General features: G+C 51.1%; 1 non-coding gene across 1 annotated transcript; it reads right to left on the bottom strand.

Moving 5' to 3' along the window:
- Nucleotides 1-17,990: 17,990 nt before the first annotated feature.
- On the bottom strand, nucleotides 17,991-18,064 carry TRNAS-UGA (transfer RNA serine (anticodon UGA)). The gene has a single exon. It is a non-coding gene; the product is annotated as a tRNA-Ser (tRNA).
- Between the last annotated feature and the right edge of the window lie 3,305 nt (nucleotides 18,065-21,369).

Genomic DNA, 21,369 nt, shown 5'->3' with positions numbered 1-21,369 from the left:
GGTTCGAGCCCCGCACCTCCCGCATGTGAGGCGGATGCTCAACTACTTGACCACCACTGCGGTACATTTCTGTTATTCTTTTGAAACACGTATACAAATCCTATATTCTTCCGTGCCTATGAATGCATAATCTTTTTCCTAATGCCCTGATCAACCTCTTCACTCATGGTGTTTTGCACTCACTCAAGGAGGCAAACTCCACGAGCGCAGAATCAGCCCCCGGACGTTACGTTTTCGCCTCTGGAATCTAACATGAGAAGTTGACAACGAAGTCCATATAAGCTGCGTTTAAGGCGGCGTATACAACAAATCCCATCATTCCTTCTCGTCATGAACTTTGATTCTCCTCATGAATTCGTACTTTTCCAACGGTCATCTATCAACACAGGGCCTTCATTTACCTACATCCTGGAAACTCAATTCTTTTCACAGATGTACGGTTTTTGAGCTGGGCTCCTGTCGTTTAGCTCAGAACGCTGCACATGACGTCACTACAGAACCTACACAGAACCTACAGAACATAGAGCCACTACAGAACCTTGTATCAGGCCGAAATCTTCGAGAAAGTCGAAAGGCAGTCTAGAGTTTTTTTAAGCTCGCGCGAACAATGCCGTTGTCGACAACTTGGTTAGCTGTTCTGGTGAGTCTCTTGAGAAGATGGGAAGAAGACAAAACCTCCACTGAACTTTTTCAAAAGTTGTGAACGCGTGGACTGCGCTACCCTGAAAGCTATTGGAAGCGCATTGTATTTCATCCGATAGTTGTGTCCGCGGGCAACTGCCATTTGAGCAGTCTTGATGGCGTTATGTTAACCTCGCACTCCACACATTGCTTATAAAAATGTGCAGTAATACATGTGATCGCAGACCATGTCACTTGAGAACGACAGCAAGTTAATCATTTAGAGAAGGCGAAAATGACGGCAATGAAATAGTGCCCATTAAAGGACAAAGATGAAAAATGAACTGAAGGCGAAGAGTTACGTTCCCAAAACGTCTTGAAGGAAGAAGAGGGCACTCTTCCATTGTAATACACTCTAAAATTGGTCTAGGGGAAATAGCTCACCATTGTAATGCGCTAGGTAAGATGTCACAGCTATTAACTCGCTGGAGCTGTAATCTGACAGTGGTGCCTCACCGCTCGCTGTCTCTGCGAACCGCATTGGCAGAGCCCGGTGGTTTCACTAAATGAAATTTGGGGGCGACCTGTATAACGAGGTTCCTCGTTGTATTTCACATGCTGCAAGAATAATATTTAATATTGTTTTACAGACGCTACTGTCTAGGTCTTTCTAAATGATGAATATGCGACGGAAGCCATTTTAAACATGCATTTTTACTTTGCGCCAACACTACCTGGACACATTGAAATTTTATGAGTGACGCTAAGCACTTATAAGTGGCATCAAGCGACGACAAGGAATCATCACGGCCCAACGCCTTCGGGCACCACCACCCCCAATCGCCCAACACTGACAGCGGTCTGAATTGGAGGCCCCAAGGAATAAATATTTCGTCCTCGTCCGTTTTGTCCAGATATGCTCTTTATACTTTATGAACTGTACCACCGCGCCACGCATGCTGATCGATCTACGCCCTCGAGGCCGAGTAGTTACTGTGTCATTATGGAACATGGTACCAGCGCAAGAGACAAGGACAAAGAGAGAAGACAACACGAACGCCGGCGTGTTGTCTTTTCCCTTTGTCTTTGTCTCTTGCGCTGGTACCATGTTCCATATTAATGCAAACGACCAACTAGCCCAGCTGTCTACCCTTAGTTAGTGTGGTACGCATAGGCAGCAGGCGGAAAAGCGTCACTGCCTCCAGAAAGTATGATTAGATCGTGCAAGTTACTTCCATTACTTACAAGTGTCTATAGCGACCCGTCTTGAGCTGGGCAGAAAACAACCGACAAGAAAAAAGAGGAAAAATTTAGCAGACACACTTAAGATTGCTTACGTGTAGGAATACGAAAATATTACGGTCCCTCGGTGCATTATTAAGGCGTAATGTTTGTGCATGCACTAAAGTTCTTTTCTACGAGTTTATATGAAAGCCACAGCGTCGTGCAGCGTTCTAGGGGGTGTCCGCGCGCATATGACACCACCCGCAACGCTGTACGATGAACAGTTTTTGACGACGACGACGGAGTTTTCACAACGACGGCGGAATTACAATATGGAAGTCTGAGAAGGCATACAATTGAAGGTGCATATATCGCCGAACCTGCCGCGGTGGCTCAGTGGATAGGGCGCTCGGCTACTGAGCAAGAGGTCTCGAATTCAAATCGGGCCTCGGTGGCCGCGTTTTGATGGAGGGAAAACGCTAAGGCGTCTGTGTGCTGTGCGATGTCAGTGCACGTTAAAAATCCCCAGGTGGTCGAAAAAACTCCGGAGCCCCCTCCACTACGGCACCTATTTCTTTCTCTCTTCTTTCACTCCCTCCTTTATTCCTTCCCTTACGCGTGGTTCGGGTGTCCACTGAGGTGCTATGCGATTACTGTGCCTTTTAATTTCATAAAAAAAAACAATTTTTCTTATTTCGCTGGTACTAATTCCTGTCGTAAGCTGGCCTCCAACTTGACTAGTACATGTAAGCTGTATGCAACGAGAAAGCGTATAACACCACCCGGAACGCTGTACAACAAACGGTTGCGTCACAATTTTGGTACGAAAATCTGTAAAACTGGCGCCACATAGAGCTCGGCCAGTGGCGAGTATATATGGACACACAGCATGAATATAGCGTGAAGTGGCGGTGCTCGGCTTGCTGTGTGCGTCATGGGGTCGGTTGATGGCGTCACCCTATTTTTCTTGCGCTCTCTGCGGTTTTCTCAACCATGTGCGAGTACGCTCTCCAAAGCCTTCCTAGAAACTAATTTCAATCACACTGCCTCCAGTTTAGACCATCGAATCAGAAATGTGGTCGTGGTTGTAATGGCTTTTATATTAAAATAATAGTAAAAAAGAAGGAAAACATTTTTGCTAGCCCCGGCATCTGCCATCGATACCGAAGCACATGAGCTGGAGCAGCGTAAATAAAGGATAGCAGGCAGAATGGAGAAATGAAATTAAAGAGATGAATGGACAGAAAGAGAGGATAGATGGAGAAGTAATATGTACAAACTATTTACACAATAAGAAATGTGCCCAGGTTGTGCACGTGATTTGTTCATTTTAGAGGAATTAAAACGCACGCGCACAGCACTGTGTTGGCTAAAACTGGAGTGGGGCGTCCAGTTATTAATCGTTCTAGGCAGAACTCGCGGAGCGTTCGGTCACTGCGTGTAACTACCTGACGGAGAACAGACGGGACGTCAAGCCCGTGTGTTCGAGGAATGCACAGAGGCTCACCAAAGTTCGCTCACGAGTGCGCGCACTGCCCAGCGGCCACAATAGCATCTTGATGGAGTCTGGTAGTATGTTCTGCGCCCTATAGGCCGCGAGCATATCGCGACGAGCATTGGCGAACGCGGCACAGTGAAGGAGCAGGTGTTCTAGTGTTTCCGCTGCACCGCATCCATCACACACATCACTCGTCGCGATTCCGTGACGCACCCGTCGTTCCCCGGGCCACACGCAGCCAATGCGCGCGGAGGATCATTGCACGTTGTGACCGTGTAAGTGCGCTCACCTCCTGCGATGCGTGGGTCGGGGTGCTGCTTTCGGAGATGGTCGTGGATGGCCGGGCGCACAACCTCCAGCGCAAGGGGCAGATCGCTGGCAGGTAGTTGGTGTGCAGCGGTCGCGAGGCCGTCAGCTTCTTCGTTGCCAGCGATGCCGAAGTGACCGGACACCCATTGTGCACGCACGGCACATCCTCTCTGCGCGAGGCGCTCGATGCGCGAGCGAATTTCCCGCACTAGTGGGGTACCGCGGCCGTTAGATTGCAGGCGGCTGAGGGCGGCGCGGGAGTCGCACAGCAGAGCACTCCTGGGCGGCGGAGGGCCGAGGGTGAGCAGCAGGTCCAGCCCGAGCCGGATCCCCACCAACTACGTTGTGGTGGAAGAGCCCATAAAGGTTGCGTGTTGCTGGCTGTGCAGTCGCAGGGCGGGGATGGTAGCCGCCGCTGCAAGGGAGGAGCTGTCGCGGGCCACTGAGCCATCGGTGTACACGATGAGGTGGTCCTGGAGCTCCTCGTGTATGACGGCTCTGACCAGCTGCTGCACAGCACAGAGGGGTGTGCTCCGCTTTCCCGCAATACCGACGATCTCTCGCTGTACCTCCGATGCAGCAGGCCAGGGCGCGCAGGAGCCGTAGGGGGGTGGGCCTTGTGTCAATTGCTCATACTCGAGCAGCGTCGCGCCCATTCGTGAGCGCGGGTGCGAGCGCATACGCTGCTGCAGCGAGCCGCCGTCCGTTGCGCGGTGAAGCCGGTCGATGTGATTCAGTGCCCTGCGCGCTGCTTAATGAGCTCAAGTGGCCACGCTCCTGCCTCGGTCAACGTTGCGGCGCAGTGCGAGGATTTGGGCAAGCCTATTCATACGCGCAGGGACTTGCGGTGCTGGAATTCGAGTTTCTTCCAGCACGGCTTGCGCACCGTGACGAGCGGCAGCGCATAGAGCACCGCCCCCAAAGCTGCGGCATTGAATAGCCGCAGCGCGGCTTGCTGGGAGATGCCCTGGCCTCGAACGGTGAGCTTGTGCACGGCGGCGGTAATCCTCTTCATCTGCAGACAGGCCTTGGTCGCCGCGGGGCGGAAGGAAAGGCGCCAGTCGACGTCCAGGCCAAGGTACCGCACCGATTTACGCCAAGGAATTGGAGTCCCGTCCAGTAAATAGTGGCGCAAGGTGCGCGCGCGAGCGCGAAACGCAGGCCATGGCCACCGATTTGTCCGCGCTCAGCGATAGACCAAGGCCGCTCAAGCTGGCATCGATTGCGGTCAGGGCTCCCTGAAGGCACCCCTGCACGCGGAACGCCTCGCCTGGTGTTCCCCGGCACCACAGAGCTATGTCATCTGCATATATGGACATGTACACATGGTGTCAGCCGCTCGTGGGGAGGGAGGCCGGCACCACCGACATGGCCACATTAAACAGAAATGTTGATAAGACTGAGCCCTGCGGCACGCCCATGTCCACCGCGCGAGGCTTGGAGAGCTTACCCCCTACTCGTACGCGCATTGTGCGCCCGCTCAGGAAGCCATGAACGTATCGCAAAAGGTGCCCGCTCACACCGGCCCCCTCAAGCACCGCGAGAATTGGTGCGCGGTGAACGTTGTCAAAAGCGCCCGAGACGTCCAGTAGTAGCAGCAGCGCAACCTGGCCTGCCACCCTGGCATGTTCCAGCGATGTAACAACGTCCGGTATAGAATCAGCCGTGCACCGCATACCACGGAAACCCGTCTGCCGCTCGTCAAACAATTCAGCCTCCGCAGCCTGCTCGTTCAGACGCTGCAACGCCATATGCTCCATGAGCTTACCTGCCGCCGATGTGCATGCCACTGGCCGGTATCCGCTCAGCTAGCGGGAAGCTTCCCGCAGCGGCACAGCGTCAACGTCGACGCTGCCTCGCAGCTCCTCAGAATGACGCTCACACTACGCGCGTTTTCTCGCTGCCGTTGTCTTGGAATGTGGAGACAGGAGGCGCTGAGGGAGGACCCGAACGAGCAGAAAGAGAAGGGGATAGTCACGTGACACTAGAGAAGACTGGAAAGCGCACCCTTTTCTCGCGTCGTCGGTACCGAAAATCGACGAAGACAACTTGAGGTAAGCCTGTGTTATTAGTTTAAAGATGCCATATACCAAGTATGTGACTGGGGTTCTGTTTCTTTTGCTTTAGGAAACACAAGACGACCACGGAGCGCGGTTTGTTGGGTAAAATAAACTTTTTTGGCCTCATAAACGTCTGACGCACAAATGATTCAGTTAGGAAGGAGCAAGAACCAAGCAAGGCGGTTGGGCGCACGCTAACAACCTTGCTTGTTTTAGTTCGTTCTTGGCTGTGCTACAAGTTGCTGCAGCGCAGCACACGCATATGTTCCTGTGAACATATTAGCTCGAACCCAGAGCAAAGGTTTCTCCCTGTTGTTCCCTGCTTTCGAAAAACGAAACAGAAACTATTGCCTGTTTTTCCCGCTGTGTTCGCTGCTGCATTGCTCTGCGCGGGAATTCTAGTCTCGCAATGGCGCCAGCTCGAAGAATGTCGAGCGAGCAAGAGCTTACCTTAATAGAGTTTATGGAGAGCCATCCGATCTTGGCTCGGGCTTCTGCCGATCTAACAAGCTCATACACAGCTGTTGAAAAGCGCGAGCTGTGGAACCAGCTTGCGTCGATACTTAACAACGAGGGGCCGGCCGTCAAGACCACCGACGGTTGGCGGCACCTTTGGCATGTGCTTTGCTGCAGGAAAAGGGCAGAATTGGCGCGCCTAAACCAAGAGGGCAGGTGAGTCCTTCAACGTCATTCTATGGAATGCCACTTGAACACGCCTTGCCGCATCCTATCGTAGGCACACCGTAGGGGGCCTGCTTGGTGGCCGAGGGGGCCGTATTATCACCCTTGCAGGCACGGCCAGTGCCACGGGCGTCGGGTCGTCGTTCTTCGATGGTGAGGCAACTAAGGTGGGTGTGCACTGCAGTAGTAGTAGTTGTGGCGATGGCCGGAGCCCTCCACTACGGCACCTCTTCTTCTTTCACTCCCTCCTTTATCCCTTCCCTTACGGCGCGGTTCATGTGTCCAACGATATATGAGACAGATACTGCGCCATTTCCTTTCGCCAAAAACCAATTATTATTAATTATTATTATTAGCCCCGGCATCTGCAGCCATCAATACTGAAGCAACTGAGCTGGGGAGCGGAAATAAAGAATAGCAGACAGAATGGAGAAATGAAATGAAAGAGGTGAGGGAACAGGAAGAGAGGATAGGGAGAGAGGTAATATACACAAACTATTTACACAATAAGAAAAGTGTACAGGTTGCGTGTGGGATTAGTTCATGATGAGGCAATAAAAACACGCACACAGTACTATGTTGACTACAACTGGAGTGGGGCGTCCAGATGTTTGTAAACCATGATGACGTTATGGGCAATTCAATGTTAAGGCACTCGTGTACGAGTTTATGGCGCTATGGCTTCTTGCAACAGGAGAACCAGCAGCCCATCACCAACGGTCCCCATCAACCCGTTGCCAACGGTCCCCAGCACCACGCCGCCAGTGACCCCGTGAGCACGCCGCAAGTCGCCCCCCATCAGCACGTCACCAGTCTGCCCAGCAGGGTGTCAGTTGGAAGCACAGCAGGGACGAGCAGCTACGTGCGTAACCCCATGTAGGTGAACCCTTTAAAAACATGATGCCTGTGACTTGTGCCTTAAAAGCACTGTTTACTTCATCTGTGATTTAGTTTAGTCTCGGAGTAGGTGCAGGAATGCATAAGCTAGTGGTCGCGCATTATTGATTGCTTCTCTTTTGCTAGTCCTCTTTTCGTTTCATGGCTTGCCACAACCAACCAGCTTCAACTTTTACCCTGTTACAGCAGAGGAGATGAAGGGGGAGCCTCAGCAAGTTGTCGACAAGACACACTGAGCCCCACAGTCGGTGAGTTGTCTTGCCGTTATTCAAGCTGCATACTACCCTTTCTGGCAGCTGCTTGAAAGTAATAGCATTATCCGTTCTGACAGCATTTGCAGCAGTAGCCAAATAAGTGCAGTGATTTTGCACTATCCACAAAACTCTCTCTCTGGCTTTGCCACTCTGTGCAGAATGTTTATTTCTCTTGCAGTGAGGTTGCGATATCTCCTAGTAGTCTAGCAAATGTGCGCATGAAATATGCTACAACAATGCTGCCCGAGATTGCTGTCCTGTATATTTATGTCAAGTCCTCTAATACATTGTACTAAATGATTTGCTTATTCCACCACATGAAGCATGGCGTGATGAGCACATTTTCTTTCCTGACAGCTACACCGATGACCTCGCCGCAGCCCCCACCTCAGCCCCCACTGAAGCCCACACCAGCGCCCCGACTGCAGCCCTCATCACAAGCCACGCCTAGCCTTCTTGGCAAACGACGGCGAGACGATGAGGCCGATGAGGTCCTGTGCCAGACGCTATACGAATCACGGCGTTTGGCGGACCTTACCGAGGCCCGGAACCGCCAGGACGCTGCGTTTCAGCAGAGCATGCTGGAGGTGTGTATTCACTGCGCACACTGCACTTTTCACAGTAGAAACTGTCACCTTAAACATAAATATCAGTGCTCTCTCTTGAGCACCTCTACTTCTGTTTTGACGCCTCTTGTTGGGCGTGGTTGGGACAGCTGAGTTTATGAAAGTGACACGAGTCTTCTGCACCCATACTTTGTCCAAAATATCTCAGCACCTGACCTTTTACACAAAACTTAAGCAAGACCTCAACATTGATTGACAGTAATAATTTGTAATTGGGGCTGTTTTACATGCAGGGCATGCATGATGTGGCAGCTGCTGTGGGGGCTTCAAATGGGCAGCAAGAGCTGCTCATCCAGAACGTCAACATACTGACGCTGATCCTGCAAAAGCAGCTTGACCCACGTGCACCGCATTGAATTGTTCATTTTTATTTTCGTGTTTCTATATTTATGAAAGAAGAGCTTCATATGTTTATATTTATTCAAGAACATTTTTTACTTCTCTGCCAGGTGCAGACTCATTGAAATATTTTTAGTTTGCATTTTAAAATTTCAGTTTTATGTGTTTATTTTTACTTACATTGTTTGCTTCTCAGACAGTTGCAGGGAGGTACCATTTTTGTTTGTGTTTTTGAAGTGCTGGTTTATGCTTGTTTTTATTTATATTGTTTGCTTCTCTGTCAGGCTTCTGTTTTTCTATTATTCAAGATCATCTCTGCCATGTGCCATGGCATCATTATTTTATTTCTTGTAAGCTCTGCAGGCCGGGGTGCTTCACACTATTTATTTTCATCCAATTATGTAATTTAAGCTCTGCCAGGTGTGGAAGCCTCCTATACTCTTTTATTTTCCATTCCTTTCAAATGTTTACCTGCAGCTGTGGCAGGAGCACAAGGTGCCATTTCTAGTGCTTGTTTTCTTTCATTGCAATATGTGGGCAAGTGCAATATGTGAGGCAAAGTTGTTCTAAAATGACTGTAGTTATGATGGGCATCATAATATGGGGCTTCTGGATAAATTTTGAACGCTTTGTTTTTGTGCCTATTAAGTTTTTTTGCATGTTCCTGAGTCGTTTTTTTTTCGCATTACTTTTCCTGATTTTCCGTACAGTGTCCATTGTGTGCATTGTAACATGTTCTATCCTCAATAGACACGAGGAAAAATGAGGCTTGCCAGCATTCGTCCAAAGTCACTTCAGAACTAGTGTTGAATGCAGGCAAAAAAATTTGGGGGACGCTTGAGCTCCGCCTTTAAAGGTATGATGTAACAATGTTAATGGCTCTCGTTTGTGGGTCCCTTTACAACTTCAAACGCAGCCATGTTGGCATCATCGTCTGTGATACTCGTGTGTCTTGTACACGTAACATGGTTTTTTAGTCCAGTAAAATCTACGAAGAGGAATGTCTTGTGTAGCACTTGCTGTGCATTCCACCAGTTATGTAATGTGTTTCAGCAAAGTGCAAACCAGGGCTGCATCAGGCCTACAAGTATGCACAACATGCCAAACCTGTGATTACTAGCATTCAAGCTGACAGTCAAGATGAAGCTTCTTTTTTAAGGGCAAACAGCGCGTAAGACTTAGACGGAAAGCAAAGAAAACATAGGACGAGCGTTCATCCTGTGTTTCCTCTGCTTTCCGGCTATGTCTTTCGCACTGTTCGCCTTAAAAATGTACAGCCAACTCGCCCGTTTGGCCACAGTGTAAGATACAACTGTTCTAGTGCAATCTCTGCGCAGCACTCGACAAGGCATATGCAAATCACTGTTGGTGCTGCATGCTTTTGTTTCCCTGCTGAGTGTTACAGTTGGGAAACTAGTATGAACAGCTGTGGCGAAAAAAATTATTGTGACCAATGAATAAACGTGATGCAAAAACAAACGCTTTACTGGTGCCTAGCAGTCTCCACACCACACTTTTTCCTCGTGCACATTCATCAAACACATAGTGACCACAAGCAACTGTTTGCCTAAATGGGCAGGTCCACGTAAGCAACGGCGAAAGACTGTGTACAAGGATGCATTTCACTTGTTGGACGAGCTTTTTCGGCGTGTATTTCGACTTGAGAAGGAGAAGGTGCAGTAGCTGTGCGGCAAGCTTGCTGATGCACTGAAAGGCATACTGGTGACCACTGCCGGTGGAGCAGCAGTTGGTGTGCGCACTTCATATCTTGCCACTGGAGGCTTTCAAGCACATGTAAGAAAAAGTAATTTACAAATGCTGCAATGTGGCTACCAGTGGCCAAGGGCATCATATCACACAGGGGCTCACGCACTAACACAGGGCAATGGCACTGCCCGTAGCAAGAGTGGCTGCGACAACTCGCCACGCCAGCACGGCGAGTCATTGCAGCCACAGCTGCCAGATGGTCTAGGGCTTACTGCCGGTGGTGCTGCTGTTGCCGCTGCTGCTGTCGCCGCACCATCTGCAGGTGTGCTTGCCTCTGCGAACGGGTTGTGCCAAAGAGGCCAATGATACGGTCTCGCATGGCTCTACCACGCAGGTAGGTCATGCGGGATCCTGTCCCCGCCAAGTACCCGGCAAGCAGAGGTGGTCCATTGTTGTCAGGGTCATCAGTAGTGTCGTCTTCGTCTGCAGCCAGGGCTTCTTCAAGACAGATGTTGTGCAACGCAGCACACGCTGCAATGATGACCACCGCCCGCTCCGGCTCGTAGTGGAGTGTCCGGTACCTTTGAAGGCACCGGAAGCGGCTTTTGAGAACACCAATGCAGCGTTCCACAACACATCGCATTGAGGCGTGTGCTGCGTTGTACTGCCCTTCTGCAGTGTTTGCACCAGGATGCCCTGACACTGGTGTGAGCAGCCACGGCTCCAGTGGATATCCACTGTATCCTGCACGACCAAAATTTGCAGTGAAGTGTGTTGTTGCCTATGTAATAAATGATTCATATCAAGCAGCTCAAAGCCAGTATGCTGAACCAGAATTCATAGGCATGCAGAAGATTCATCACTAAGGAGTATCTCTGTAAGCACAGCCTTCTAGTTTAATGATGTACTGTGATATCCTAGACGACAATAACGATGTGCACACCTCTTCTGCCTTGGTGTTTTACGCTTGAAGTACGATTCACTTTATAACAATGTTTCTTGTGCCTCTGCACCACCAGTAACAGTAAATACAAAAAAATAAATACGATGCATCATACTGTTGCATGTCATCCATGTTATAACCCGCCTCATTTAGGTATGAGCCACTGCTGTAGCTTAATACGTGCTGTCGAAGTGGCCCGATGATCAATAGGCTGCTTACCCAGAAGAAACTCTCCATCCTCCAGCAGCCCGTGCTCCACCTTCCGACGCAGCCATGAGTAGCGCCAAGAAAGGGCATCGTGACAAGACCCCGGGCAGCGAGGGTCGACCGCAAGGATGTTCATGTCTGCGTCGCAGATCTGCGAGAAACACAGGCAGACAATCTTGTACTGTACGTGAACTTCCACTGTCGAGGTCGCGGCTTTCGAACCCATGCGGTCAGAAAGCCAGTCTACTCACGATCATGGAGTTCATCGCGTAGTATCCTTTGCGGCTCCAGAATGCTGCCCGGTTTGCTGGGTCTCCCCGCGGCGCTTTTATGGCAATCAGCGTGCCGGCGACGCAGCCGACGACGCCGGGGATGGTGCCGCGGGGAAGGAAGGTCGCCTTCGCTGCCGCTTTTTCCTCGGGGTGCGCCGGGAAACGCACCCACCCCTTCTGTGCGCCGACTTTGCAGATGGCCTCAGCCACACGCCGCATGCACTTGCTCACCGTCGGTTGTGCGAGGCCGACGGTCTGCTCGTTGCCGACGCACACTTGAAAGCCCCCGGAGGCAAAAAAACGGAGAGCGCACAGCACCTGCCGCCGCACCGACAAAGCACTCGTCCGTACGCCTCGCAGTTCGTCTGCAAGTTCGCCGCACAACCACTCCACTTTCTCCTTATCGAGTCGAAATAACCGACGGAACAGCTCGTCCGGCAAGTCATACGCGTCCTCGTACACCGTCCTTCGTCGTTGCTGGCGCCGACGTTGCCGCCTCCGCCACCAATAAACAGCAGACGCCGCCGCCGCCATTTTCCCTCTAAAACTCTGTAGACCGACTCTTCGCGGTCGCAAAAAAGTCTAAAACCGCGGGCATAATTAGGTGTTCAACGTCATGCGTTTTTTCTTGTCCGTGACGCCATTGCAGCTTCCCGTGACGCAACTTTTCAAAATGGCGCCGGCGACCAATAGGAGCGGGCATTTTAGAGCGCTCTCAATTGTAGAGCGGTCGGAGAGAGTTCCGTAATCCGGGCCCTGGGCAAGCCCTGGGCGTCAGATGTCGCCGCCGCCGAGCCGATGAGGGTGTGCTGGACGTCCTGCCGCACGTGTATCGCGCACCTTGACTTCCCGGGGCGATGAGATGTGTCACAGCAGGGCACTGCGGCACAGGCGAGTTCATCGCACGTGGTGGCTGAGTGGTAGCCAATGTAGTCAGGTAGCTGCATCTGGGGCTCCCCGTCATGTGAACGTACGTACGTCGCCTGCAGCGCGATAACTTACGGCGAATCCTGTGCGATGCGAACTCGCATTTCGGCGTACCGCGCCGCAAGTGAGCGCACGTTCCACTGCAGGATGGATGGTATGCGGGAGGGAGTCCGGCGGCTAGCCATCATGCTGGCTTATCTGTGCGGGAGCACCCGCTGCTTCTAAGCAAGCCTGGTGTCCATCGATGCCCTCCGGGAAAAGTGCGCTGAGGGCGCGCATCGCCAGCTTTAGGCGCGCGATCTCCGCGTCCCGTGCGTCAGGGGGCTGGCCATGAGAAGCGGCCGCAGGCTCGGGCCGCGCTGTACGGGACGCCGGGCAACCGGATCGCCGCTGCCGCTGGCGGCGCTGCTGTTGCTTCGGTGACTGCTGATGCTGGGGTGCTCCCTTGATCGCCTGCACATAAGAAAGCGCGCGCGGCGTCTGCTGATGTTGCTGGGCTGGGGTCGCTGTTTCAGTCTGGACGACGGCTCGGGCAACCCGCCTGGACATCGGTGCCATGGATGTGGCCATTAAAGTGGCCACGTGACGCTCTCGCTGCCAGTGCGGGCACGCTGGGTCAATGGCTGCGTGCCGCCCCCGCAGTTAATGTAGCGGGTCTTGCTCGCGCAGGTACCAGGCTCGTGCGGCCCGCCGCAGCGCGTGCATCGGGCAGGAGCACGACACACCTCAGTGGCACGCCCCAGGCTGGAGCGGCCGGGGACGGCAGGGGGGACCGCGAGCCTGCGCTTGAATATGGTGATGAACGCCGATGGTGGCGGCGCCGCAAAACGGATAGCCAGTGTGCTGCCCGACAGAGACGCCGGCCGACATCATCGGCACCGCTGACTCTGCCCCCGCTATCAGCTCCTCTGCCGTCCTGCGCCCGTCCACACCGAAGACCAGGCCGGAACTTTGGTTCCGAGAAGGAGGCTTCTTGGCGCAGACCGGCACGCCGCGGATGACGGCTGTGGCTAGCAGGGCCTGGAGAGGATCGCTGTTCCTCGCATCCACTACCACCATATTCCGCCGCATGTTTACCCGGACGGCGAGGACGCCCGGGCGGGATCCGATCTCCTCGGCCAACTCCCAGCCCTGTTCCCTGGTGAACGCGGTGCCCCGGTTCGCCGGCCGAAACAGCACCGTCCCCACCAGGCTGGACGGGACCTTCGCGGCAGCCGCGGCTCGCTCCAGGGCAGCTCTCCGACGCCGCTGCGCCTTGGTAGTGATGGTGCGCCACGGTACCAGGCTGGCCCCAGCATCACCGTCGCCGCTGTCTGCGGCGCATTGCTGCGGCGCGCCGCGGAGTTGGGCGCGCTCGCTGCCAGTAGACGAAGCCCCAGCCGCAGCCTGGTCTCGTGCGGTGGGATTTGGCGAGGTAGCACCCGGTTTTCTTCCGGACGCCGTCGCCCCAGCAGCAACAGCAGCAGCATCAGCAGCAGGCTGGAGGTGGGCTCCATGAGGCTCGTGCTGGGCAGGCCTCGCTCCTTCGAGTGTGGAGGGAGAGGGGACAGTGACGATGGGAGGGCTCTGGCTTCCTGCTTGGCCATCGCGATGTTCCTGTTGGTTTCCGCGTTCCTCTCCTCCCCGGACCCCGTTGAGCGTCGCCGTTTCTTGAGAACAGACTCGTCCATCGGGGTGCACATGCTCTACTCGGCTGCAGGTGTCCGCGGTGAGCCCACAGCAGCAGCATCAGGGGGAAAGGGCATCACAGCCTGTTCTCCAGGAGTAGCAAAGGCGGCAGAAAGCGCAGGGGTGGCCAGAAATGGCGGGGAGGGAGCCGCCATAGAGTCCTGCGTCTGGTGAGCAAGCGCCATGGCGTCCCTCAAGGCTAGAACGCGTGGGTCCGCCGGCGACACGTCCAAGGTCCCGATGACGGACTCGAGGTTCTCCGAGGTGGTGATGAGCGCCGCCGTCAGGCACCTCACCGTGTCCCGCAGATCAGCGATCTCGGCCTGCATTCGCCGAATGGGGCTGGACGACCTTGCTCTGGATGGCATTCGTCTCCGTGATCATGAGCGTGAGCGGCCTGCCCTGCGTTGCTCATTGTCACCGCCGAACACAGGCCGTCGCTCGTTCACGGTGTCTGTGGCCTCCATGGGGAGACCCCGCAGCACCGCGAAGCCTTAGGCCCAGCGTCCGAAGGAGCGGAGAACTAAATAACACGTCCGCTCACTTCGAGCGCCCGCAGAAGAATCCTCTCAGAAATGTGGTTTATCCAGATTCAGACGCAGTTTTTCGCAGAATGAAATAAATTGAGAATATACAACGTGCTGTCGTCGGCGCTAATCTACTAACTGAGGTCGTCATCCTGGTTGGTCACACACTGGACATTACATCACTGCGCACGGTCCCATCGCAGCAAAAGTGCCCTCGGAAACCCCGCACGCCTTCACAAATTCGGCGACTGCTGTGTTAATCAGCTGCGACACATGCAGCTTCAACTAGGGTGTAAGGCGGCGATAAATGAAGTCTCTTTGTTGCGAACAGTTTTCACCATTGCTCCTGGCAAACGTTATTACGGTTGTCTCTACTTCAGATGAGTCTGCCCTTGCCAGATGGCAGATAAGATGACGCATTTGTAATAGTCTTGCGCTCATAAGCTACTGTCCTCTACTCCAAGTAGCGAACATTATTACAAGCATAATCACGAACGCTGAGGGTTAGTTGACCGGGAACAAAGATTTCTTGTCCGGTTTTCGAAATGAAAATTTTCGACCAGTTTCCGCACGTTGCAACATCAAAAGAATTGTGGATAAAACTTAATGAAGAGTATATTAATCTACGGACCACTTATGACGTCGCCATGCTAACTAACTTAAGGGACGAAATGCAGCACATGATCGAGGACCTAAACCTGCAAAGCAGAACGGTGGGTCTAAGAATTAGTATGCATAACACTAAAGTAATGTTCAACAGCTTAGGAGGGGATCAGCAGTTTACGACAGGCAAGGAAGCGCTGGAAGTGGTAGGGGAATTCGTCTCCTCAGGGCAGGCAGTGATCGCAGATCCGGATCAGGATGAGGAGAGCGAAATAACTACGAGAATGAGGTGGAGTGCATTTCGAAGACACTGTCAGGTGATGAATAGCAGTTTACCAGCATCCCCCAAGGGGAAAGTATACATGGCTGCTAGCGCAGCGGTGGTCTAGTGATTGGAGCACACACCTCGCATGCGGGAGATATGGGTTTCAATCTCCAGTGCCGCCGGGTACCCTCCGGCGTTACAATGGGTACAAGCTTTCCACTGGCCTGTCGGTTGGCTCATCTGCAGGGCGAAATGCTTGGGGGAATGTATCTTTAACCTAAAACTTGTGTAATGAAAACTACCTCCTGCCATGGAGCTCTTTGGCCAAAGCTGCCCTTGCCCCATAAAAAATTCATCATCATCATAAACAGCTGCATCTGGCAAACGAAAACGGTTGAGCTTAGAGGACAACAAAGTGTCTGGAACGAATTTTTTGTAGTGCACCAAAGAACAATAAAGAACCAAAGAACCCGAGCTATCGAACAAAAATGATTTGTTTAACGTTGCGAGACAGGAAGACAACAGAGTGGGTCAATGATGATGAAACGGGCATGGGCAGGACCTGTAATGCCAAGGCAAGGATAACCGATGATCGTTAAGTGTAACGGTGTGGACTGCAAGAGACGGCAAGCGTAGCAAGGGTGATAGAAATTCAGGTGTGCGGCTGAAATGAGGAAGTGTGCAGGGATAAGATGGACACAGCTGACACAGTACAGGGTAAAGTGGAGGGATTCAAAGGGGGTGGGGGGGCTTTGTCCTGCAATGAACGTAGTTAGGCTGCTGATGATCGTGAAGTAATGGAGAGAGAGATAGCACACTTTTATCACCAACTCATGGTTAACGACTCAATATTAGTTAACCAGCCTATACAAGGTAGCATGTCTTAGCTGTATTCTGATCAGCTACACCGCTCGCAGTGTTCTGCAGAAAAAAACAACTCTTCTAACTTAAAAACATATTTTTAAAAATTGTGGAAAATGTTAGGTGAGACACCCGGTATAGCAAAGATAATGGCGTTAATTTAAAAAAAAACAGCGTTAAATTATAAAAATTTCCCGCACTTCGCACTTCTTTTCGAGCACCTTTACTTTGACCTAATAGCCACCGACGCAATGAAGTGCGTTTTCGGAGTGCATTTACGGGACGGCCTTTGTATATCCCATTACTGAAGGTACTGGTGTTTACCTTCTTCCGGAGAAGGTGCAGGTCATTCGAAATTTTACCGGCCATCATCACGAGGCCAAGTAGAGAAACTGCAGTATATGATGTATCATCATAATGATCAGCCTGACTACGCACACTGCAGGGCGAAGGCCTTACCCGTATCTTTCTATATCGCTCCCCGGTTTGAGCATGAGCGTGTCCGCCTGGCTGCAACGCTTCGCCCCTTAGATTCTCGTTCTCTTACAGAAGCCAAGATTCTGGGCCCTTGGACTAAGCCTTGCTCTCGGAGGACAGCCGTGGAGGTGCTCTTGAAGTTCTTGAAGGATTCAGGATTCCGTTCAAGGTTGTGAACTTTCAGTGTGTTCACTGTGTACCCTGTTAGTGATAGCCTACGGACACGTGAAAATGTCATCTCCGTTTAATTTCTCCCCTTTCTATCTCTCCATCCGTTCCCCTTCCCACATGTAGGGTAGCTCACTGAGCATCGGTTAGTTTTAACCTCCCTAACTTTCCGTTCATTTTTCTCTCTCTCTTCAATTAGCCCTCTCAGCCAGCGGCCACCACCCTATCCCCGCAAACTTCACCTCATCCGCCCACCCAGGGACGCCGCAAGTATATTTTCAGTGGGGGAAGGGGGGGGGGGGGGGGCTCGAACAAGTTTCTTTTTACTTGTTTTTTTGTTTATGTACCTAGGTTTTTCAGGTATTACAATCCAAGTTTGGCTCGAGAGAGAACAATTAACTGCGTGAAATAAATTGTTTTCCTTAGGAAGTGTCTCTTTTATCGCTAGATGGTGCATATTATATCAAGTTTCAAGTTTATTTTATTTACATCATAGATGTGGGTAGGTCCGGGTAAAAAGTGATCGCAGATCGCTTGAGGGACCCCCGGACCCGCCTTTACATGGTATACAGCAGGAAATATGAGTACTATGTAAGAGATTGCAAACATCGGAAGATCAGCCAACACTACAGACAAAACTTTTTACACAGACGCAGATATACATTTCATACAAAATATTTTTTACACCAATATATATATATATATATGAAGGGAGCCAACAGTCACCGAAACCAAGGTGCATAGGGGAACGTTAATTAATTTTTATTATGTGTTATGCTTATCAGTGGCATAATAATACTTAGATTAATAAATCGCTTAAAGAAAATTACTTATAAAGCAGCAGAAAAAACAACCATGCTGCCGGTGGGATCCGAACCCACGACCTCCGAATATCACGTCCGGTGCTCTTACCAACTGAGCTACGGCGACGGCTGTCCAATCTGCTTTATAAGTAATTTTCTTTTAGCGATTTATTAATCTAAGTATTATTATCCCACTGATAAGCATAACACATAATAAAAATTAATTAACGTTCCCCTATGCACCTTGGTTTCGGTGACTGTTGGCTCCCTTCATAAATTTGTCAAACGGACCCCTCATTTCATTTAACTTGTCTGCTAATAGCTTAACGAGGGTCTCGGTTCTGGCAGTCTTGATGCCATAGGTAGCATAAGAGGGCTCTCGCACGGTTTTCGCCCTCGCCGTTAGATGACGTTCTACGTCACGCTCGCGGTATTACAGGACGTGCTACGTCCGCCGCTATGGTCGAGGGAGGCGCTGGTGAACACTCTCAAGGCTCGCTTACACCCAGTAAACATAAATACCCACGAGAACAGCAGATTGGACAGCCGTCGCCGTAGCTCATTGGTAAGAGCACCGGACGCGATATTCGGAGGTCGTGGGTTCGGATCCCACCGGCGGCATGGTTGTTTTTTCTGCTGCTTTATAAGTAATTTTCTTTAAGCGATTTATTAATCTAAGTATTATTATCCCACTGATAAGCATAACACATAATAAAAATTAATTAACGTTCCCCTATGCACCTTGGTTTCGGTGACTGTTGGCTCCCTTCATAAATTTGTCAAACGGGCCCCTCATTTCATTTAACTTGTCTGCTAATATATATATATAGAGTACACTGAAACAGCGTTTTATTGCTTACGTAAAGATGGCTCTAATTTCACGCAAGCTGCTTTTTGTAATATCGATATTCATCGACTAATTGGTTTAATAATTGTGTCATATCGTAACGTAACATTTGATTCCCATAGTTGGTGCGGCAAAAAGGAATAAGCCATTTTTCGGTATTGCGCAGGGTATAAGCCGGTACAGTTTGAGTGAGGAAAGTCATGTCTAGAAACCCTCGATTATTATATTGTAGAGATTTTTTGTATCTGGTTGCTAAGCGATATTGGTATAAGCTATGAACTGGCATAATCCGGTAGTGTAAAAATAAGTGATCGGTAGGGGCGTGGTAATCAACATTGGCAATATAACGGACAGCTTTCTTTTGCAGCATGTAAATTGTATGGATATTTGTTTCTGTTGTAGTGCCCCACACCAAAAATCAGTAGTTTAAATGAGACAAAAAATGGCATTATATAACTTTAACTTGACTGAGACAGGAAGGAAGTATCGGAATTTAGCGAGAATACCAACACACCGTGACAGATGAGCGACGACAGAATCAACTTGGGCGTTCCAGTTCATGTGATTGTGGAAAAAACATTCCTAGTGTTTTAATCATGTCTTTTAATTCTACGTTGGTGCTCCCAAGCTTTATGTCTAAGTTCTGAATAATTGCTGATTGCCTTGCATGAAAAAGTACGGCTTTAGTTTTTTTCAGTATTTAAAAGTAGTACAAGGATTAACAAGAAAAAAAATACAAAATAAACTTTTAGTGCGCAGATATACGCCTAACAGACTTTAGGCAGGAAATGCAAGGAAATGGGCTTTGCTTCCGTCACTGCAGGAGTGGGCTACTTCATACAGGGACTCTGCTCATACTAAACTTTCTTAGAATTTTCTGCTGAACAAATTACTGACCCTGCACCGTCGCGCCAACTTCCTCCCTTCACCCCTCCTTACCCCGAACAATGAACAGCCGAAAAGCCCACCAACCACTTCGCGACGACAAATACCGGTCTCCCCCTTTCCGTGCCCCACGCTGAGTGACAAATCCGACTCACAAAGACGACGTTGATTGGGACTCCCGGAAAACTTCCCTTCGCATACGTTAATGGACTTTGCCACTTTTTAAAAAAGGAAAAGCGAAGCCAGTTCCCTGCTTCTGCTGCTATTCAAAATTGGTACCTGCGACAGCGTTTTTATTGTTAAAATTGCCGTTCTATGAAAACAAACAAAGGTGAGGGCTAGCCCTCTATCTCATGCCTGTTCCAGAGACTTGGGGACGTCTTCAACGTGCAGTTCCCTACTGGTACACCATGGGAACGCGGAGGTCGTAAGTTAGGTTACAGGAAAGAAATGTAAACAAGGTACAAATTAAGGTAGGGGAGGGGCTGAGCCCCCTCATGAAAATACTTGGGAGGCCCTGGCCCCCCCTGCCACCCCCCCCCCCCCCCCCGTTCTTTCTCCCGCACCCTGCTACGCCTGCTTTCTCTTGAAATCCAGCCCGTTACTCTTAAGGGCCAACGGTTATCTTGCCTTCGCATTACATACCCTGCCCAAGCCCATTCCTTTCTCTTGATTTCGACTAGGATGCCATTAACCCGCGTTTGTTCCCTGACCCACTCTGCCCTCTTCCTGTCATTTTCCTTTCCATAGCTCGCTGCGTTGTCCTTAACTTAAGCTGAACCTTTTCGTTAGCTTCCACGTTTCTGCCCCGTAGGTGAGTACTGGTAACATGCAGCTTTTGCATACTTTTCTCTTCAGGGATATTGGTAAACTGCCATTTATGATCGGAGAGAGCCTGCCATATGCGCTGCACTCCATTATTTATCTCCTAGTTATTTCTCACTCATGATCCGAATCAGCGGTCATTACCTACCCTAAGCAGACGTGTGGAGGTAGAACCACGTTTATTGGACGTCCCGGTAGTCGCGGCTGGTGAGCCGGCGGAGCGGGTTGTTGACGTGGCTGGCTGGGCTGGTTGATGAGAGCGTTCTCTGATGCGCGAGGCAGATCTTCAACAGCGCCGCTGGCGATGCCAGCGCCGCTACAGATGCTCACCCCCTAGCGCGATGCGCGATAAAAGAGATAAAAACAGTATGTAAAAGTTTGTACAGGTTCTCCAGTCCAGGACACAGCTTCGTGAAGGCCGGGTCAGAGCTGGAGAAAGCTGTCGGGCGGAAGAAAAGAGCTCTGGCGGTCGAGCCTGGCTGCCTCCCAAAGGGCGAGGGGAGCCAAAAGATGAGGATGACGGAAGCACAAGGCGGGAAAAGTAATCGAGGAATGGGAGGCGAGCTGAGCGTTCTTCAGTCGGACAGCCTACGGGTGGGCCGGCGGTTGGGGGCAGTTTTGCGCTGGCTCAGTTGATGCGGACGAAGATATGGCGTGGGGAAGACTTAGAACTGGAGCCGATGCCTCGGCCATGGGCAATGGCGAAACAACGGCGGACGGCACTGAGCGTGAGGTCTGCGGCGTGAGGCACGTGCTGCCTTGTTAGGTAGTCGTCGAAACGGGCGACGGGGTGTACCGGATGGCTGCAAAAGTGAGCTCACTGTGGCGTTGGGACCGGTTGTTGGGGGCACAAGAAGCAAATCCGGGAAGTATTT

Source organism: Amblyomma americanum, chromosome 6, assembly GCF_052857255.1.
Source record: "Amblyomma americanum isolate KBUSLIRL-KWMA chromosome 6, ASM5285725v1, whole genome shotgun sequence".
NCBI lineage: Eukaryota > Metazoa > Arthropoda > Arachnida > Ixodida > Ixodidae > Amblyomma > Amblyomma americanum.
This window is presented reverse-complemented; position numbering and strand designations above follow the sequence as displayed.